This window comes from Tribolium castaneum, chromosome 2, assembly GCF_031307605.1.
Source record: "Tribolium castaneum strain GA2 chromosome 2, icTriCast1.1, whole genome shotgun sequence".
In the NCBI taxonomy this organism is placed as follows: domain Eukaryota; kingdom Metazoa; phylum Arthropoda; class Insecta; order Coleoptera; family Tenebrionidae; genus Tribolium; species Tribolium castaneum.
This window is the reverse complement of record NC_087395.1, coordinates 6,530,522-6,549,298: the sequence shown is the minus strand read 5'-3', so window position 1 is coordinate 6,549,298 and position 18,777 is coordinate 6,530,522. Positions and strand designations below refer to the sequence as shown.

General features: G+C 31.4%; 1 protein-coding gene and 1 long non-coding RNA gene across 7 annotated transcripts in view; one reads left to right on the top strand and one right to left on the bottom strand.

Moving 5' to 3' along the window:
* LOC656219 (uncharacterized protein) overlaps nt 1–18,777 on the top strand; it is a 77,436-nt gene that overhangs the window by 8,252 nt on the left and 50,407 nt on the right. For 3 of the 6 annotated variants that reach the window (XM_064354635.1, XM_008194656.3, XM_064354632.1), the window contains exon 1: nt 541–694. The exons of 1 other annotated variant lie outside the window; for it this stretch is intronic. The gene's annotated coding sequence lies outside the window, so the exon portion shown is untranslated. Of the gene's footprint in view, nt 1–540; nt 695–14,111; nt 14,300–18,777 lie in introns of those variants that run through there. 2 more of the 6 variants (XM_064354639.1, XM_064354634.1) reach the window with 2 other exon arrangements.
* LOC107399054 (uncharacterized) lies at nt 12,791–18,311 on the bottom strand. The gene is made up of 2 exons (XR_001575737.2): nt 18,146–18,311; nt 12,791–12,983 (listed from the first exon to the last, which is right to left on the bottom strand). It is a non-coding gene; the product is annotated as an uncharacterized LOC107399054 (long non-coding RNA).

Below are 18,777 nucleotides of genomic sequence, written 5' to 3'. Positions count from 1 at the left end.
TGAGATTAACAGGTGTTCACGTTACACCCACTCGTGTGTTTTTCAGTAATTTGCCGTTGAGGAAAATTGTGAAAACCAAAATAACTTCAAAAATTTGCACTTGTAAAAAACATTATGAGGCTGCTTTACCAAATATTTTTTCAAAAAGAGTTTTTGTGTTTTTGATGACAGTTTTTATCTTCGTCCCCAATCAGTAAAACTCGCAAATTGTTCCAAGTCAACAAGTTTCTTTTGGACCCGTCGTCCAACTTTCTTCTGTATCTTTCGATGAATTTGGAACCTTTCGTGCATGAATAGTCCGAACCAGCAACCTTGAGAACCATTTGCATAAAAATCCTATAAATCAGTTGATGAGTAATGAAGTATATCTTTTTCAATAACGATTCTTAACGACTTTTCGCGCTAAAAACTGGTCGGGAAAAAGTGAATTTAATCCATTTCGTCGTAAGGTCATGGCTTTTCATCAGCAGAGAGTGTTAAGTGAGTGACCTCAGCGGAAGGAAGGAAGGTAGGGGAACCTTTCGGAGGAACTCAAGACTTGCACTTGGCGATTTCTGAGCCGCATTTGACTCAGCGCGCGCGTCTGGTGTTGGTGTTTAGAAAAGGTGCGAATAGCGTATGGTACCACATTTATGGTACTTACGGATTCATACTGTCGTGCTTAATTGGAGTGTCTTTGCTGTTATGTTATTGGGTGAGTGGCAAAAAGAATAATTTCCTGTCAACATTAACTAAATATAAGACCATGTTTTTATCTCCAAAAAGATCTCTTCAAAACAGCGCATCACCAGATAATTGAATTTTAAACTAGATGGTGGGCAGATAAGGAAATGCAAAAAACCGTGGTACCACTTTAGGTCATCATAAACCTGAATCATCACCGATGTTTATTAACCGCAAATCTAATTAAAAACTATATTTTCTAATATCGGTGCTCATTAATTCGTGATTCGGCGAAATTTGATGCTGAGTTTGATTTCAAATATGCGAACGGTTTCTGAATATGGAAACCTGACTTTGACTGAAAAAATAATCACTAAACCATGAGATCAAAAAATTCGCAGAATGCCATTTCGCATTCGGAAAATTATTAATAGTGAACAAAGCCGATTCGCCCACTGATGTACTGCAGACAATTAATCTTCCGAAAAAGACTGCGGCAAATAATTTCTTCTAATCCAGTTCTTTAGATATTTTTTTAAACACATAAAATACAAATCCGGATTTTAGGTTTAAAAAAGTATAGTTCATGTATAGCACATGCACACATGTTTATACATAAATGACTAATTAATTAGGTGTTTTAGTCGATTATAGACTATTAGACTTAGACAGCTCCAGCTGTGCTAAGCGTTTCACTACTTTGCTCAACAAATAAAGTAAATAAGTAACCTGAAAAATACTATAATCAAGTCTACAATGTCAGTGAAACTTATTTCATTAATTCTAGTCTTTTATTATTTACGATCTAATTTAAAATTTTAAACAAATTTGTGAAGGTAAGGTATTCATGAGATTTACTAGAAAGTGGGACAAAATATTACGATTGGTATTCCTTGTGTTTTCCAAATTAGAAATTTTTCGTACAAAAATGGATAAAAGATTGTGACATTTATGAGTTTGAATATATTTGGAATTATCTTAGATAACACTAGTTTACTAATGTGTTTAATATAACTTTAATTAAGTCATAATATGTTTGTTTATTTATCTTCCATTAAACAAAAATGTGGGTAAAATGTTTCTGTTACGTCACAGTTTTTTTCTATGTTCTAAAGTAGATCGTGTAAATTAGCTTCTGATCGTTTGGTATCAAAAAACAAGATCTAAAGATCATCAAATTTGATCACGTGATCAAATAGTTTGGTCTACTAGCATTGTTAACTTTTAACATCGTGTTAAATTTTAATAGAGCTTTCTATAAACCGGCCTTTAGAGCATTATTTGATATGAATAAAAAAATTCGTAATTTAACAGAAAAGTCTTTACTGCTTTCCGGGATCTCGTTTTTGTGAGAGAAGCTTATAAATTGTTGGTAAAGTGGATCTGATTTTTTGTGAACCAAAATTTTTTTCCAAAATTAAATACACTATGAAATTTCTATGTGTTCAGGAATACGATTATTTCAACGATAAACCTATAAAATTTCAAAGATTTTGCTAAAACTAGTTTAAAATCGTTAAAATAGGTCCATGTGTTGTACCTAACATTTGCTATGAATCTGTGAGCGTTTTTCAGTAAAAAAGTCATTAAATTAGCAAAAAATCCACAATTAAAACCAACATGTTTAATGATTTTGTTAGATTCTTCAAGTAAAATTCACTTCTAGTTTTAAAAAATTCTCTGATATGGCAGCAGAAAATTCCTAAATCAACAAAAGTGAAGAAATTAAGAGTTTGCCAAAAGAAAATGGGAAGTCGAAGGAAACATAGGTTTAAAATTTTTTTGACTTGAGGACATTTTCTAATTACTTTCTAATTTTCTATTTTTTTCTAATTTATAATTACAAGGGTTTTTGCAAAACAATTCTATTTTGGAACAAATATGCAGAAAATTCATTATTGTTGCAAATTTAGGATCATCTTTCAGACTGACCAAAGTAGAAATATTTTAACAAAGAGACCGAAAGCTGTAAAATTAAGTTTGACCTATGTTTTTGTATTTTATAGGAAACTCGCTAAATTTGAATGATTTTGCTAAATAAAAGTAAAAAGTAAAAAAGTTAACATATTTTAGCATAAATTTTAAGTAAAAACAAAATTTAAAATCGTTACTTCAGGTCTAGGATGTCTAGGATTTTCTTAGAGCATAGATGTTTAAATAATTAACTAAATGAAAAAGAAAATTTTTACTAAATTGGTTGTTGCAAAATAAGTCTCAATGCAATGTAGAAAATCTTCTTCCTACCGATTTGTTACAGCGTTTTTTAATTTTGCGAAAATGTTGTGAAAATTCCTTAAATTAGTCTGAAAGTGATATATGACTTTCTATCTAATTGTGAATATATTTCAACAAAAGTTTGTCAAAATTTATGGAAGATCTTTCAACTGAGGTATAGTGCTTATTTGGTTTTTCCAAAAATTGGAAATTAGAGTTTCAATTTTAAGAAGTGTGTAATTATTCAACTTGAAGTAGTAAATTTAAATTACACGCAGTACGAAAAACCTATGACCATTATGTAAGCAGTGGCAAAAGTCTCCTTGACTGAGTATTTTTTGGTTAGACCACAACGTTGTTCGTTCAAGGAACCGATTTAGTCAATTTCATTCTAAGTTGATCTGATGAAAAAATATCCCCAACGAAGGCCAGCAATGCCATCATGAAATCCATGATCTTAAACCTTGTCACGTTGAAATTTTCGCGCCTTGACAATGGGAAAATTTGTTTATGGTTGCGATTGGAATTTTCTGTTTGTTTGAATACGACGCTAATTTATTTGACCAAGGTTTGCCCATTTAGGGAACCGAAGGGCATCGAGATTTGTCGGTTGCAGTTGCTTCGAAAAGACGTGTAAAGATCAAGGATACGAGGAAGCGCAAATATCGGATTAAACGTAAGCTGAAAGACATGCAGCAGGGATTAAAGATGTCCGAATTGTCAGAGGCGTGGGCGCTTTAAAACTTTAACAATAAAACAAACTGTTGACGAACAACGCATAGCGGTATACCACACAGTTAATAAACGAATACCAAAGTTCAAGTCTCGCATAAAACAGCAGCTACCCTGTCGGACAAGGTCCATATAAGGAACTATCCTGTGGAACTTGCCTCGTCTGCTGGCTTTTTTCTCGCCAGCGAGCCTAAACTGCGGAAAAATGGGCACGCCACGTGAATCGCTAATCGCTATCGATTGCAGTAATTGCTTCAGTGACAATTATTGCTAAACGTATCCTCATAGCTCACACACCGAAGAGAGAAACTAAGAAAAAGTCGCTGCTGCTGTTGCACCGAGTGAAATACACCTCATGGCAGGACTCGATTGCAAAACGCAGCTGTGCAAAATCGTTCATTTTAAGTTTCTCTAACCCAATTTGTAATTGCACGGGAGGTTTGATTTTTTTTTCTAAATAGCATTTTTGTTCAACTTTTTTCAAAATCGTGATCTGGTACCAAAAATCACTTTCCAAGCTTCCGGCAAGAAAACGAAAGGGGGTAATTTAAGAGAAGTTGACCAATTTTGCTAGAAAGTGTGAAAAATTACAATTTTGTAGTCACTATCATAATGCAATTGTTTAAATATATAGTTGGAAATTTAGTTTAATTTTTTAATGAAATAGTTTTACTACGTACTGAATGATTCAAAAGTTGCGTACCTACTCATTCTTCTCACTTTAAATTTGTTTTAATTTTTTGAAAATTTTTTTTTGTTTTTTCATCTGATATACAGAATTTGGTGTTCAATTTCTACCTTTTTTTCTTGCTGTTTAACTGTCGTCTAATGACCAATTTCATATCCATATGTAGGTCACAGCATTTGATTGTTCGGACTATTTATCAACAGAAACCGGATTTTTGGGAAGTTATTTAGGCCTCAAAAAGTGTATGAAAAACAAAAATTAGGTATTAAAATTAGGTAATGTGGTATATATTTTTTACTCATTCCTGCAGAAAGAAAAATAAAAACATATTTTTTATTATTATTAGTTATATTATTTATTTATTACAAACACAAATAAAACTAATACATTTTGTAAAAAACTCCAAATTTTCTCGTGTCTAACAAAGCTACTACCTATAAAAACTTATTAATTGTTAATAATAATAATTGTTAATAATATTTTCATTTTTTTGCTGTAAAATTAATTCGATTTTTTGTGAGAATTCATCTCAAATTATGAAATGAACATACAACTGTAAGGAAAATATTTAGGGCCGGTTTATAGAAAGCCCGATTAAAGTTAATTGCGATGGTAAAAGTTAACAACGCAAATGGACCAACCAAATTGCTTCATTTCGGTCACGTGATCACTTAATCATGCATTTAATTGCGAATTAAATTAATGACGCTTCTATAAACCGGGTTCATAGTATACTCAAGTCGGCACGTCTGCATTACCAGTATTTTTTAATTAAATTACCATTTTGATTTTCAGTATTTGTTATATGCAGATTTTTTGTAGTTTGTTTTAGTTTGTCACTAACTAATTCCTGGAGTACTTTTAACTAAGACATTTGATTCAGTAGCTTCAACAAGTAACAGGCCTACGGTTTCTAATTTTGTTATGCTATTTACTAAAATTTTAATTTTACAAAGTGACTTAAATAAAATAACGTTCATAAATGTTTAGAATTAAAAGAACTTAAAAAATAATTTACTATTCCAATACAACTAGTATCTTTCTAACTAAAAAGTAGAAAAATTAAAAATTCAAAACTGACATTATAGAAGTATTAGAACTGATAACTTTAAACACTAAAGGCCAGCTTCATAATCAAAATAAAGGGACTTTTAAGTTAAAGTTGACTTAGAATGTGAAGTTTTTATCAACAGATCCATAGTAATCAGTATATTATGACATTTAGTTTAATTAATTAAATATAAAAGAAACTTGCCCGAAGAAACCAAATAACTGTAATATAAAAACTACAATTTTTTTATGAACTTTGAGAAACTGAAAAAAGTATAGAACTGGAAAAGGGAAACTAATAAATTGAAATATATACTTACATTATAAACAAAAAAAAACAATACAGTAACGGATTGAAAATCTAATGAACTTAGATCAGACAAACGGAAATACAAAAGAACTAAAAAACAGTAACATCGATGTTCTGATGAACTAAAGTGACTAAAAGTTTGATAAAGTAAAAAACTATATAAAACTGTAGAAAAGCAAGCATAAGAAATTGGAAAACTGATATTATAAGATAATGAAACCGCAAAAAACTGAAAAATGTAAAAAATTAATATGGGGAAATTAAAAAACTAAAAAGCTAAAATACTGAGAAACCTAAAGACTGTGTGATTTAAACACCAATAAACTATAGGACTGAGAGACTGAAAACCTGAGAAACAAAAAATTTCTAGGTGTAAAATTAAGAAACTACTAATTGAAAAATCGGATGTCGGTTTTCTTTTTTTGAACAATAAAAAATTGAAAACTACCTTATTTTTAATTAGGAAGGATAAACACAATTTTAAGATGTTTAAAACATATTTAGGATACAAGACAATTTTGCAAAAGTAAAATGTATGTCAAATAGTTAGATACGTTTTGAACAAAACATACTTACTTCGAGTTTTACGAAATGCCTTTAAAACTGCAGATTAGGAAGATGTTTTACGATTTATTTATTTAGTGTTTAAACACAATGTATCTTTTGTGAAGTCGAAATTTTTGCGTTGGTGATTTATTAGGGGTATTTGCGGTCAGGCAAAGGCAAGCATTGCAAGAGTTTGTTTTATAGACACGCCATCTTCAAATCGGTTAGCTGGTGTCTTAAGAAGCTAAAAAAAAAGAAGAATTATGACCAAGTTACGTTATTTTAACCATTTCAAATGAATTTTTTGATTATTTGCCGTGGTAGTGATAAGAGCATATTGCAGGTAAATTCATTTCGACTAGAATATGTAGCGGTCCATCCTATAAAACAAAAAAATTCTTACATTTCGAAAATCTTTGAACACAAGTATGACACGGTATCAGACTACTGATATTTTCCTAGTTTTGTTTAGTCAAAACAAAACTTGTGTGCATTATGTGAGCATCTGAATACTAAATTCTGTTTTTTTAAATGTACACAAACATATCATTTTTATAGTAAAGACATTTCCAAATTGAACAACTTTAGGATTCGAATTCAGCAAAAAATATTGCATAAGAATCAGTTTTCAGTAACCAAACTATACGCAAAATCGAGCAATAAAAAGATCAATATGTACATACAGCGTGCTCAAAAACTGGCGCACCAACTCAGTGGTACGTTATTGAGAAGCAAGTGAAGATTACGGGAAAAATGTTGAAAAAATTCCTAAAGTCATATTTTAAAAAATCTGGAGCTACAAACTTATTGTGTTAACTTCTTTGGTTTTCATTATTTTTTTATGTTTTTACGTTTCATACCAGGTAATCGTTCCGTAATAAAACGATGAATAATTATTTTTAAATTTACTATCAGATTTTAGCAGTATTTTTAATTAAAAAAATTTAAAATTTAACCAAAAAACCACAATGTGTAGATGTGCCAACACTGGGAATTATTTCCTAGGAAACCATTTCAAAATTAATTTATTTTTATTGTTGATCAAATGCTATTGTGATCACGACTGTTAGACAACGTTGCCACATATGATTTATCTAAAATCTGTCATTTATCAATAATTTTAATACAAAGATTTTTTTATATTTTTACCTTTATATATAACCAGTTCTCTACCACACACCATTGAGTTGGTGCGCCAGTTTTTGAGCACCCTGTATAAACGTTATAGTTTCTATATACAAAAATGCAAAAAATCTAGAGTGGGGGTTTCATAATTATATGTAAAAATTTATTCAAGTATCGCAATTTAATGATCAGTAATGGATGGACATTACCAGCTCGTATGGACACCCTATGGACATTTCAAACTTTTTTGAGTGTCCCTGGTGCATAGGGAGAAAAAACAGAAAATGATGCAAATCAAGACGATTCTCTGGTATGAAATAATAGCCGTTAAGGCTCGTCTCAAGGCTATCTGCGAGGATTTTGTTCTCACGTCTTAGCAGACATCCATAAACTGTCCCGATACGAAAGCAAAAATCTATAAAACATACGATTGCGTCCAAGAAAAGTTTAACAAGATCCCGGTAGGCAATAAATCAGTTGGAATATTGATTTACGAGACGTAAAAGTCCAAGCGACGTGATCTCTTGTACAAATAAATAACACGATGGTGGTACGCAAAGAAAAAGTAATTGGTAAAGACAATGGCCGAAAGTGAGTCATTCCTCCCGAAGGAATAAAGCAAGTCACGGTGAATAAACGAAAATCAAACAAGAATCGAAGGGTAGCTTCGCGGAAAAACCGTTGTGTTGTTGAAAACGACTTCCTCATCATGCGACCATATTTGGTATAACATGGGCCCGTTAAAAAGCTTGACCTGGAGGATCAATCATGAGGTGTTTGTTCTCGACACCCATTAACGCGGATAATGACCAGGAAGTGGTGGCTGGACTAGGTCATGGCACCGCCTCGGGAACTAGATTAATTTATACATTTATTACACTCTGCAATCGATGCTGCTACTGGTCTTTGCGGTCAAGCAGGTGTCATTGGCCCTTTGGTGCCAGTACTTAGTACAGGACTCATCAAGCAAGAAAGATTCAAGTACTTAGTACTAGAATTTTACGTTTTTCTCATCAAAGAACTTTTTCAACTATTTTATATTTCCATATTTTTTGATTGCCACTCAACACTTTATTAAAATATTTAGACTTCGTCTTGCAACCTTAACCATGACAAAATAAAATTGTAGTTTTTTGACAAATCTGTTAAAAGCAGTTAAATTTCTCATGGCAGAGCGTTAGTATTTTATGGCGGCATTTTTGCTCGCATTCATGTCAGATTGGCGGTTGGAGGGCAGAATATATTTCAGAATTATTTCTTTGTTTTTAAGTTCAGAATCTTTTAGGTTTCAAGTTACTTGTACTTGGGTGTACTTTTTTAGGTATTCAGGGCGAATTGTTTTATGTTTTCAATTTAATTGTTTATTATGGTTTTATTTCTCCTTTTTTGGTTTGAGTTTATTGAAATTTTTCGGAATTTTTAATACCTATTTTGCGTTTATTGCACATTAATTAAGTGAGCATTCGCTTTTTTAAAATAGAAATTTTATTCGGTTTCGTCGAAAATAAAAGTACAGTAACGTAGTTCAAGTGATTCACTGAAACGCGAACAAAACATTAAAAAAAATACATTAATCTCATAATCTGGAGATATCAGAAAAATTTATAGAATTTAAAATTTGCATCTTGATTATATTTGAGTTTCAGAACTTTTGATATTTTAGATTTTTCGGTTTAACTGTATTCTTTGGGTTGGTAATTAATCGCATTTTCAATATTTCAATTTGATTTCATCAATTTCCTTACAATTTTTGTTTAATTTATATCTTAATTAGTGCTCGGTTTCCGGGTTCGATAAATTTTGGATCTTATTCAGAATACAGCTTGCAGAGACCGAAACTACAATACTGTGATGTCCAAAAAATTTAAACTTAAAAACAATAAAAACAAGAATGGAAACAAAAATTGTGAAAATTTTAAACGATAGTTATACAAATCTGGAAAAAACGTACAGACTTTAATAGTTATTTATTTAACGAGTTTGAGTGTAAATCGGACGCTTTATTTCACGAGTGGATTTTTAAACCACGAGTGAAAACGAGTGGTTTATCATCCACGAGGCGAAATAAATGAACCGATTTACATAAAAACGAGTTGAATACAACATTTTATTCTTCGAAATAAACTCAGCAAGGCTCAAAATTGCTTTAAATTTGTTAAAAATAATCTGACGATTCGTACTGAGAAATGTCAAACAGTTGTCAAAACGTCCTTACACAGGAGAAAAACCGTAAATTTTGACAGTGTCGAAGAATAAAATTTATTAATACATTTTAAATGTTTAATGTTAATAATAATAAAAAGTCTTAAAATCTCCACCACAAATTGCAAATCTACAAATGTCCAATCCTTTAGGGGTTGTAAATTTAAATTTGGAAATAATTTTTTTAAGTATGGTTTTACATAGTTTTCTCTTACTTTTATGACTTTTTAGAATTAAATTCAGGTTTTAATTTTTTAAGTAATTTTTTCGTCGATTTTTTATGACATTTTTTTTAGAATAATTCATACATTTTTAAGTTTGGTTTTATGATTAAGTTTAGTAGTAAACTTTTGTTTACAGCTCGTAAGTTATGGTTGGTTCGTTTGAGTATTTTTAATTCACAAATTTTTAAATATCATTCTTATTATTAAATACAAAATGTTTGATATATTGAGCTCTTTTCTACAAAAATTTAAACAAAAAGGAAAGTTTATCTCTCAGAAATCTGGTACATAGTTACAACTGCATACAGAGTGATTCAAAAGTGTCGGACAAAATGACGTAATATTATTTTAAACATTTTAATTTTTAATTTTTAACTTTCAGTATTTATTGTTTTAGTTTTTTTTAGCAATGGTATCGATTGTTGCTCTTTTGTTTCCTGTGATGTCCAATTTAATTTATTGAAAAATTGCCATAACTTTTTTAACATCATAAGACATTTTAATGTTACAAGACGCTAATTAAAGTCAAAAAAATATGATCTGAAAAGGTATATTTTGTAAAAAAAAGTGTTGAAACAATTTTTTGGTAAGAAACTCTCAATTATAAAATATACTTAGATAATGTCAGTAGATCTAAGATCTACGATCTCTTAAAAATGGTGATCCTCGTTATCAAAAAACACCAACTTTTAAAGCACTTTTAATCAGTTTTATTTGAGAAAAATTTTGAATTACACTGTGTTGTAAAGATGAGTAAAATTTTATGTTTTCTACTTAAGTGAATTATCCGAATATTTATGGTTTTTGAGATATAGAGAGTTTTGGTCGACGAATAAATTAAAATTTGCCGTTCAACTTTAACTTACAGTATCTCATTTCTGAATCACGCTGTACACTTGAAAAATTTTCAAGGGGTTATTATATAATAGTTATGCATTGTTTTGTAACGTTTTTATTTATAGATCAGTAATCTGAAGGGCGCTGCATTTTAGATGTCCGAATACGAATATCCGTAACTAAGAGGTTTAAAGAAATACCAGTAACACATTCTCGGTCCGTTTTTTTAAGAAATAATCTTGGTCAAAACCGCATCTCGCTACCGTCTTTTGTTTTCGACTTATAGACAAAAGTTGACATTTTAGAGAAGTCTTCAAAAATTCATATCTTCTTTATTATAATCGATACACACTTGAAACAAAAACATTATACAGGCACTTTTTTACAGAGAATTTAATAAAGCTATGGTAGCGCTCAGCTCCATTTGCGTGTGCGTCATCTAACATTTCTGTCACTACGTATACATAGTAGGGTCATAGCAAACTATCAAATATTTTTTGAGGTTACGAAGTGCTTAAATTATGAGTTGTTACAAAAAATACAGATTCACAAAACAAGAACTAATAAACGCAGAATCAAAAACCTAACGAAACGCAAATCACAAAACAAAATAAACGAACGGAAAATACTTGCGATTAACACCGATAACACTTTCGACAACCATGCGACGACGTCTATAATTTACTGTCAATGTCAGTTTGACAAATTCGTGACACTTGACGGTGTTGTCGAAGTGCACATGTAAATTAATGTTCAAGGATACCACCCTTAAATAGCCCTTAGCTGTTTAAATTTGCATTGTTTTTAATAATTTTTTTATAGCTTTGTGTTGGTAATGAAAAAATGAAATTGATGACGCACACGCAAATCGAGCTGACCGCCACTATAGCAGCATTTTTTTTAATTATTCGTTTAGCTGTAAGAGCATAAAGCTCAATTTTTTAAATAGGAATCATAGGCGGCTGTGATTTTTTTGAAAAGCTTTTTGATTTCATATAACTATTTGTGTAACACACTTTTTTAATATTAAAAAAAACACATTTCGCTTTTTCTTTATAGTAGGCCAAGAAAAAAGTTTAGATTTTCAATTAGAACTATGAAAAATATATCACCCAACAACTGTTTATAATTTAATGATTTTTTAAAGACTAATTAATATAAAAACAGCATAATAAATTATTATATCAAATTTTTGCGATTAATAAAAATTATTTGTTTTTAGATTTAAAATGGCAAGCGAACATTGTCATTCTATTTTCTAATTAAACATAAAATGTCGTAAAAAGAAAAATTTTATTAATTGTATAATTGCCTGTCAGTAAAATTTAATTTTACAAAAAAATGTCAATCCAAACACCAAAATAAAATTCCATCTGCGATAAAAAAACATAGGTAACATTATTAACGTCACCTCCATTGCACATCGTTTTCAATTTTCTGCACATTTTTTATGTAATTAAAATCTGCGACGATCGTATATTTGTTCAACTGAAAATAACTTTTACTTAGCTGATTTTGATAATTTCACATTTTTTACTTTAATAATCGTTCACAAAATGTCCAGACTATTCACACCATTTATGTGAAATATTGCTAACTACTTTCGAATTTTTTTAATATATTTTTTATCAAAAGTATATAAGAATATTAAACTGAATTTATATTGTTTCCAATTCAGAAAAAATAAGCTTTTCGAAAATGTCATAGCCAACTGTGACTCCTATTTAAAAAAATACAACTTTATGTTATTACAGCTAAACGAAAGGTTAAAAAAAATTGCTGATAACATTATTAAATTCTCTTTGCTTCAAAATGTGTATGTGTAAATGTGAAGATATGAATTTTTTTAAGATTATGCTTTTGTTTATAAGTCGAAAACAAAAGACGATAGCGAGATGCGGTTTTGACCAAGATTATCTCCTAAAAAAACGGACATGAGAATGTGTCACTCATTTTTATCTAAACCTCTTAGTTAGGGAGATCCCAATTCGCTGGGACACTCAGTCTGGGGACACGACATTTTCAGCTATTCGAGTGTACATCGGGAGCATTTCTCGACTGCTGAACCTTCAGCATTCTTGCATCAGAAAGGCGCGTTTAAACCGTAATATGGCATATCTGGAGGTTCAGTTGGAGCTATTCTACCGTTTAATGAACTGTTTATAGGAACACATTGGGACAATAATTGCATTTCAGCCATTAATTCTTAAGGCAAATATTTATTTAAAGTACGGGGTAATTGAATTTAAATTGCGCTTATTTATCAGCCAACAGCGTGTAATAAAACTGTCAAATTATGAAAAGCGTGAAAATATCACTGTGAAAGGACAATGTCGACGACGTCTGCGTCGATTCTGATTAATGGTTCCACCAAGTGCTGCTGTGCAAATACCTGAAAAATGAAAAAAAAACGAATGAGCAATTTCATTCAAATTATTGTTTAATGCGATTTTTCGCGCTCCCTTATATGACAACCGTCAAGGTTTTCATGCAGGATGTAATTTGTGTTTACAATAATTGTTATTACACCGATTATTCACAGTTTAGCTCATTTAATAATAAGGCAAAAATAGATTATTACACTAGCACGATGGGTGAACGACTTGCAATGGTCGTTATTACATTTTTCCGAAAACGCCAAAAATAATTCAGCGATTTTATTGGACTTGCACTTAATTAAAAGAACCTAATTGACGAGGAAAAAAGATAAAGCCATCTGCCGTACGGTAATTGCATCATTAAAACCACATTTGCCGTTTCTGTTCTCGATTTTATGCAACAATTTAATAATTTCAGCTAGAAAAAGGCTGTTAACAAACGAGAAAGGATTTTAATAGCTTGTGGGTTTTTTGAAAAATGCAGCGGATGCCCAAAGCGAGTTCTTATGTACATATACACGTTTGCGAGTAATTTATATGGATAGGGGTGCCTCCTTGGGTTTTATTTGTGATCTTAACTAACCACTCGAGGCGAGCGGGAATAAAATATATCTGGAGGTATAATTATTATCAAAGGAGCATCCGTGGTTCAGCCACAAAGATCAGTTAGTTGGTAATTTATCGATTTTTTTCCGTGCATCATGTAGGCTGCAGAGTTAATTAGTTGTGGTAGGTAATTGAGGAACAGTTAGATCCATGTAAAGTTCAAAACAATACTATGACCTGGACTGTCATTATTTTAGCTGTTCTTCCTGTTGGTGTAAAGGTCGCAATGACTAACACAAATCGGTGCTTGCTTGCGGTTCAAATCGCCAATTTTCTTTGTGAGGCGAGGTCACAAGCGTTATCAAGCATTGAAATTTCCGCACTGGATCAAGCGTTCGAAAAATTGCGATGCCTTGGGCTGAATTTAACATATACACCTGCTTTCGTTAGAAGAGTGTACTGGTGGATAAAGGAACGCAACGTGCCGGTAAAAAGTTGTCTTGACCATATTTAGACCATATGTGGGATTTTATACCCAGCTGTCTGTACGCCAAAATTCAGTTTGTTCTGTTTCGCGGAGGAACATTAAATCATTTTTAGTCATAATTGAATTTTAATCCGCGTTGCGAGCGTGTGTAAAAGTGTTGCCCAACAGGTGCTTTGCTGTGATAACATCTAGTCTGAGCCACTATCTGGAAACGAAACAATACCGCATCTCGTAAAGTGACGTAAATAAACATTTAAGAGACGTTGACGAATCGTGCCACCATATCGACCGGATTTGGTACGTTGCGTCAGGGACACATTATTAAAAAATCACCAAATTAGTTCTCTTCTTGTCGATTTAGAAATTGTTTATGTCCAAAAATGTAATTTCAGCTTCAAGGTTGGCTAGCCTGTCATGATTTGCATTAATACGTATAAATCTACGTAAAACCGAGTGCATTATCCATAATATAGTTCCGCTTTATTTCACGTAATGAAGCACAAACTTGGGCAATTTATTATCCCTTTCTTTGAACTTTTAAATCTCGTGCTTAGACAATGGAACATAGGCGTCAACTGTAAAAGATCTGCTATAGGAGAGAACATAAATCTTTTTACGATTTTGTTTCGACTCAATATCTCATCAACCATAACTTAAAAGTCACACTTTCTTCGACTGACACACAAATCATAAAACACACAAGTCGGTGGCTTGTAAATCTAAACTAAAGGCAGTAACACAACAAAAAGTTTTTCCTAACCACTGAGTTGTGTACGAGGGGTAAACCGCATTTAACATTTTGTATGGTTTACCATTTTTTCATGATTTCCTTAAGTTTCTTAAGATTTATCAAAATTTTAGGTGCAGAGACTATTCATTTACTTTGCGCTCATGTATTTTTTTTTAATTTAAAAAGTAGGTAATGCGCTTCAGCAGCTGGGCTATTAGAAGTAGTTTCATTAATTATTTACACTAGACATTGGATTTTAAGAAGTAAATTTAATTTTTTGAGAATGTTAGAAAATTTTCTTTATTTTTTGGGTTTAGAATAGCTGGTACAATGTGTTCTAAATGGTTGACTATGGAATTAAAATTCAATGTACCGCTTATTCTAAGTAACTATTGTAGTTTCTTCGTGAAATTTGTGAATTAACTTTTCACTCACTTTTTTGTATTTTTCGCAAAGTTGTTTCACGCGTACGGTTTCTCTTAATTTGTGTTATATATTTCCGTGATTTTTGTTATTGTGTATTCTTTCTTTTTTTGATTCGGAACCTTTTTGCATCATTTTAACGGATCTGTCACTCTCACAACTTAAATTAAGTGGCACATTACGTTTAAATTTCATAGGTGACTTGATGAACAACCATTTTTGAACACATTGTATATCAAATTCTTGCTTGATTCTATGCAATTTTTGAGATATGTTGCATAGTCAGTCTTTCTCACGGACAAGAGTGTAATAGTTATTTTACTCAATGGTCTTTCTTGTCAGAGATAGAGGCCAGAGGGTGGGATTTTTGAGGTAGTATTCTTGCATGAGACTGACAGTATTGATAATTAATTTTTTTTCTTTATTTTTCTCACTTGTTGGGTGTTCAATACTTGATGATGTGATAAACTTCTTATTGATTTCTTAGTTTGGTGCTTATGGTATATTGGATTTTTCAGTGAATCACTTCAAAATTTTGCATTCCTCGATGTTCAGAAACTTGTTGAGCTTTCTGATCTGCCACTTGCGTTTTATTTCAACGTCTGATGGGGTCCAGATAAAATAATTCGTTGATTTTAACATTACGGTTTACAGTTTGTAAATTTTTTCTTGGATATTAGCGACAAACGGGTTTGGGAAAAAAATTGTTGAATGTTTTGATGATCATGTGCTTTAATGATTGGAGGGTACACCTAGGATTCTTTTGATAATAGGAAGACTTTTTGTATGTTAGATGTTACATAGGAGGTAGAAGACCGTTGGTAGTATTCAAATATTTTCTAACAGTTCCAAAGTTCTCGATAGATATCCATTGCAAAAAAATAACCAACTAGCAAACTGAAATTTTTCATATTTTATCAAAATTCAAAGTGATTTACATCAAATCGTTCGTCGATATTATAATTATAGGATCTATAATTTTTGAGTTATGTTTGCGATAATCGTGCTAAACGTTAATTGTGTTTATACGAAGAAAAGATTTTAAAGTATTTTCTCGCCTACAGTAATTAATAAGTGGTTCCAGATTTATTAGCAGTTATACAGCGTGTATACAAAATAGCGCTTAGGCTCACTGGCACGTTTTGGAAACCTCTAAAAAATATAATAGAAATCATCATTCTTAACGAATTTGTCAACATAAAACAGTTTGGTAAAATTGGCATCATTGTGAATACTTGAGTGTTTTTGCCGTATTCCTATTTTAATTGATGAGGAGTGATTACAATATTGTTACTATAGAATCTGTTATTACATGTTGCCTGATCTTTTAATTTTTTGGATAAAAAAAAATTATGTTGATTAATTATTATACATAATTTTCAGTTTTGTTGACGTGAAAAAATAGAGGAACTTGGTTTTTTACTTGGTTCTATCACCGATTAAAAATAATTAAAAAAATTAAGAGCGAAAAGTTTTCATTCCACGTCTTCATAACTCTAAGAATAATAAAAGGGGATTTTTTATTATTTTTCTAAAATTTGTTGAAACGTGTGTTATAGCGTACTGAACAGCTTAGGCTACAACTTGTTTACACCCTGTATACAATGTAATTCTTAAAAAAACCGAGGAAATTTTATACATGTTAGTACAAAGTGATCAGAAAGTCCTTCTATCAAGTAGACCTATCACTTGAGTACGTATGTCCGGTGTCGTGCCTGCTGTCAAAATTTAAACTGAGATGATATCAAACGTAAACCGTTAGATGCCGTGAATCCGTGACACAAGTAACACCCAAACGCTACACGACCCCTAAATGGTGTCTGTGGGGCAAAACTCGATTTTAACAATAATTTAATTTGCTTAATTTTTTGACATTTTTCCTTTGACATTAGGATTAAGTTCCGCAGACATACGTTCTTTAATTTCTAAGATTACTTTGTAGAAGGACTTTTCGATCGTTTTGTACAGCGTGCTCAAAAACTGGCGCACCAACTCAATGGTGTGTGGTAGAGAAGTGGTTACATATAATGGTAAAAATAGTAAAAAAATTCTTTGTATTAAAGTTATTGATAAATAACAAATTTTAGGTAAATGATATGTGGCAACGTTGTCTAACAGTCATGATCGCAATAGAATTTGAGCAACAATAAAAATAAATTATTTTTGAAAGGGTTTCCTAGGAAATAATTCTCAATATTGGCACATCTACACATTGTGATTCTTTTGACAAATTTTATTTTTTTAAAATTAAAAAAACTGCTGTCTGATAGAAAATTTAAAAATAATTATTCGTCGTTTTGTTAGGGAACGATTACCTAGTGTGAAACATAACAACATTAAAAAATAATGAAAACTAAAGAACTTAACACAATAAGTTTGTAGCTCCGGATTTTTTAAAATATAACTTTAGGAATTTTTTCAACATTTTTCCCGTAATCTGCACTTGCTTCTCAATAACGTACCACTGAGTTGGTGCGCCAGTTTTTGAGCACCCTGTATATTAAAAGAATAATAGTCAAAAAATTCTGTGTCACCACTTTTGACATAAGATCCTAAAGATATGCTCGAAGTTAAGCGTACATATCTACACCACCAAAATCGAAAAAAAAACCTTTATAATTTAAAATCGTTCGACGAATGTCCGTTTGATCGAGCTGGGACCAATATTTTCGAGCTTTGAAAAAAACAAACGAAACGGAACTCGATTCCAGTTTATCTGCCGTTTTTGTGTAAATCCGAATTTCCAAGAATTTCAAAATAATGCATTTTCAAACTTCACCTCAAATTGGAATAATTTGTCTTTTCGTATTTAGTCATTATTTCCCAAATTATAAACGTTCTAACATTCTCCGTATGAAGAATGTTCCGAGAAAGCCAGTAATTGGCATCCAGGAAATCGGACTGGGATTTGTAAGATAAAAAATTTTAACTATCGAAGTTAAAAAAAAAATGAAAAAATCTAAATAGGATTTTCATAAAAATGACTTGACCTGACCTGACCTAGGGCCGGTAGTTTTCAAGTTATACCAAACTTTTTCGCTAATAGGTAGAGATCCAAAAACGAAATTCGGAACGACTTCTAGAGTTCGGCATTCTCTAAACCAGTGGTTCCCACAGTGTGCCGTGGACCACAGGTGGTCCGTAAGACATCAGAATGTGGTCCGCAAATTCATCATCATAAATGCCTAACTAAAAAACGAGTGTATATATTAGATTTTCAAATCTACTTCTTCTCAAGAACAAACAGAGAAACCAACAGTATCATTTCTAGAATTTCAGATTTAGGTAGTAAATAAAATGCAAGCACAACGTTCACATTAATTTTAATTAATCAGTTTAATTATAATAACAGATAATTTTGTAAAGGGGTCCACGACACATCATACTTTTGTGTGGGTGGTCCACTGGATTTTAAAGGTTGGGAACCACTGCTCTAAACACTCAAACGAGAAGTTTGGCAACGTTTATATTGATCGATTTCAAATTTCGAAAAATTTATTATATGATGAATTCAGGACAAAACTAGTTGACAAAGTAATTGAAACACCAGGAGTACGATTTGATATTGAATAAATATTTGCAAATATCGATTGGGAAAACAAAAGTACTTTTGTGTTTGAAA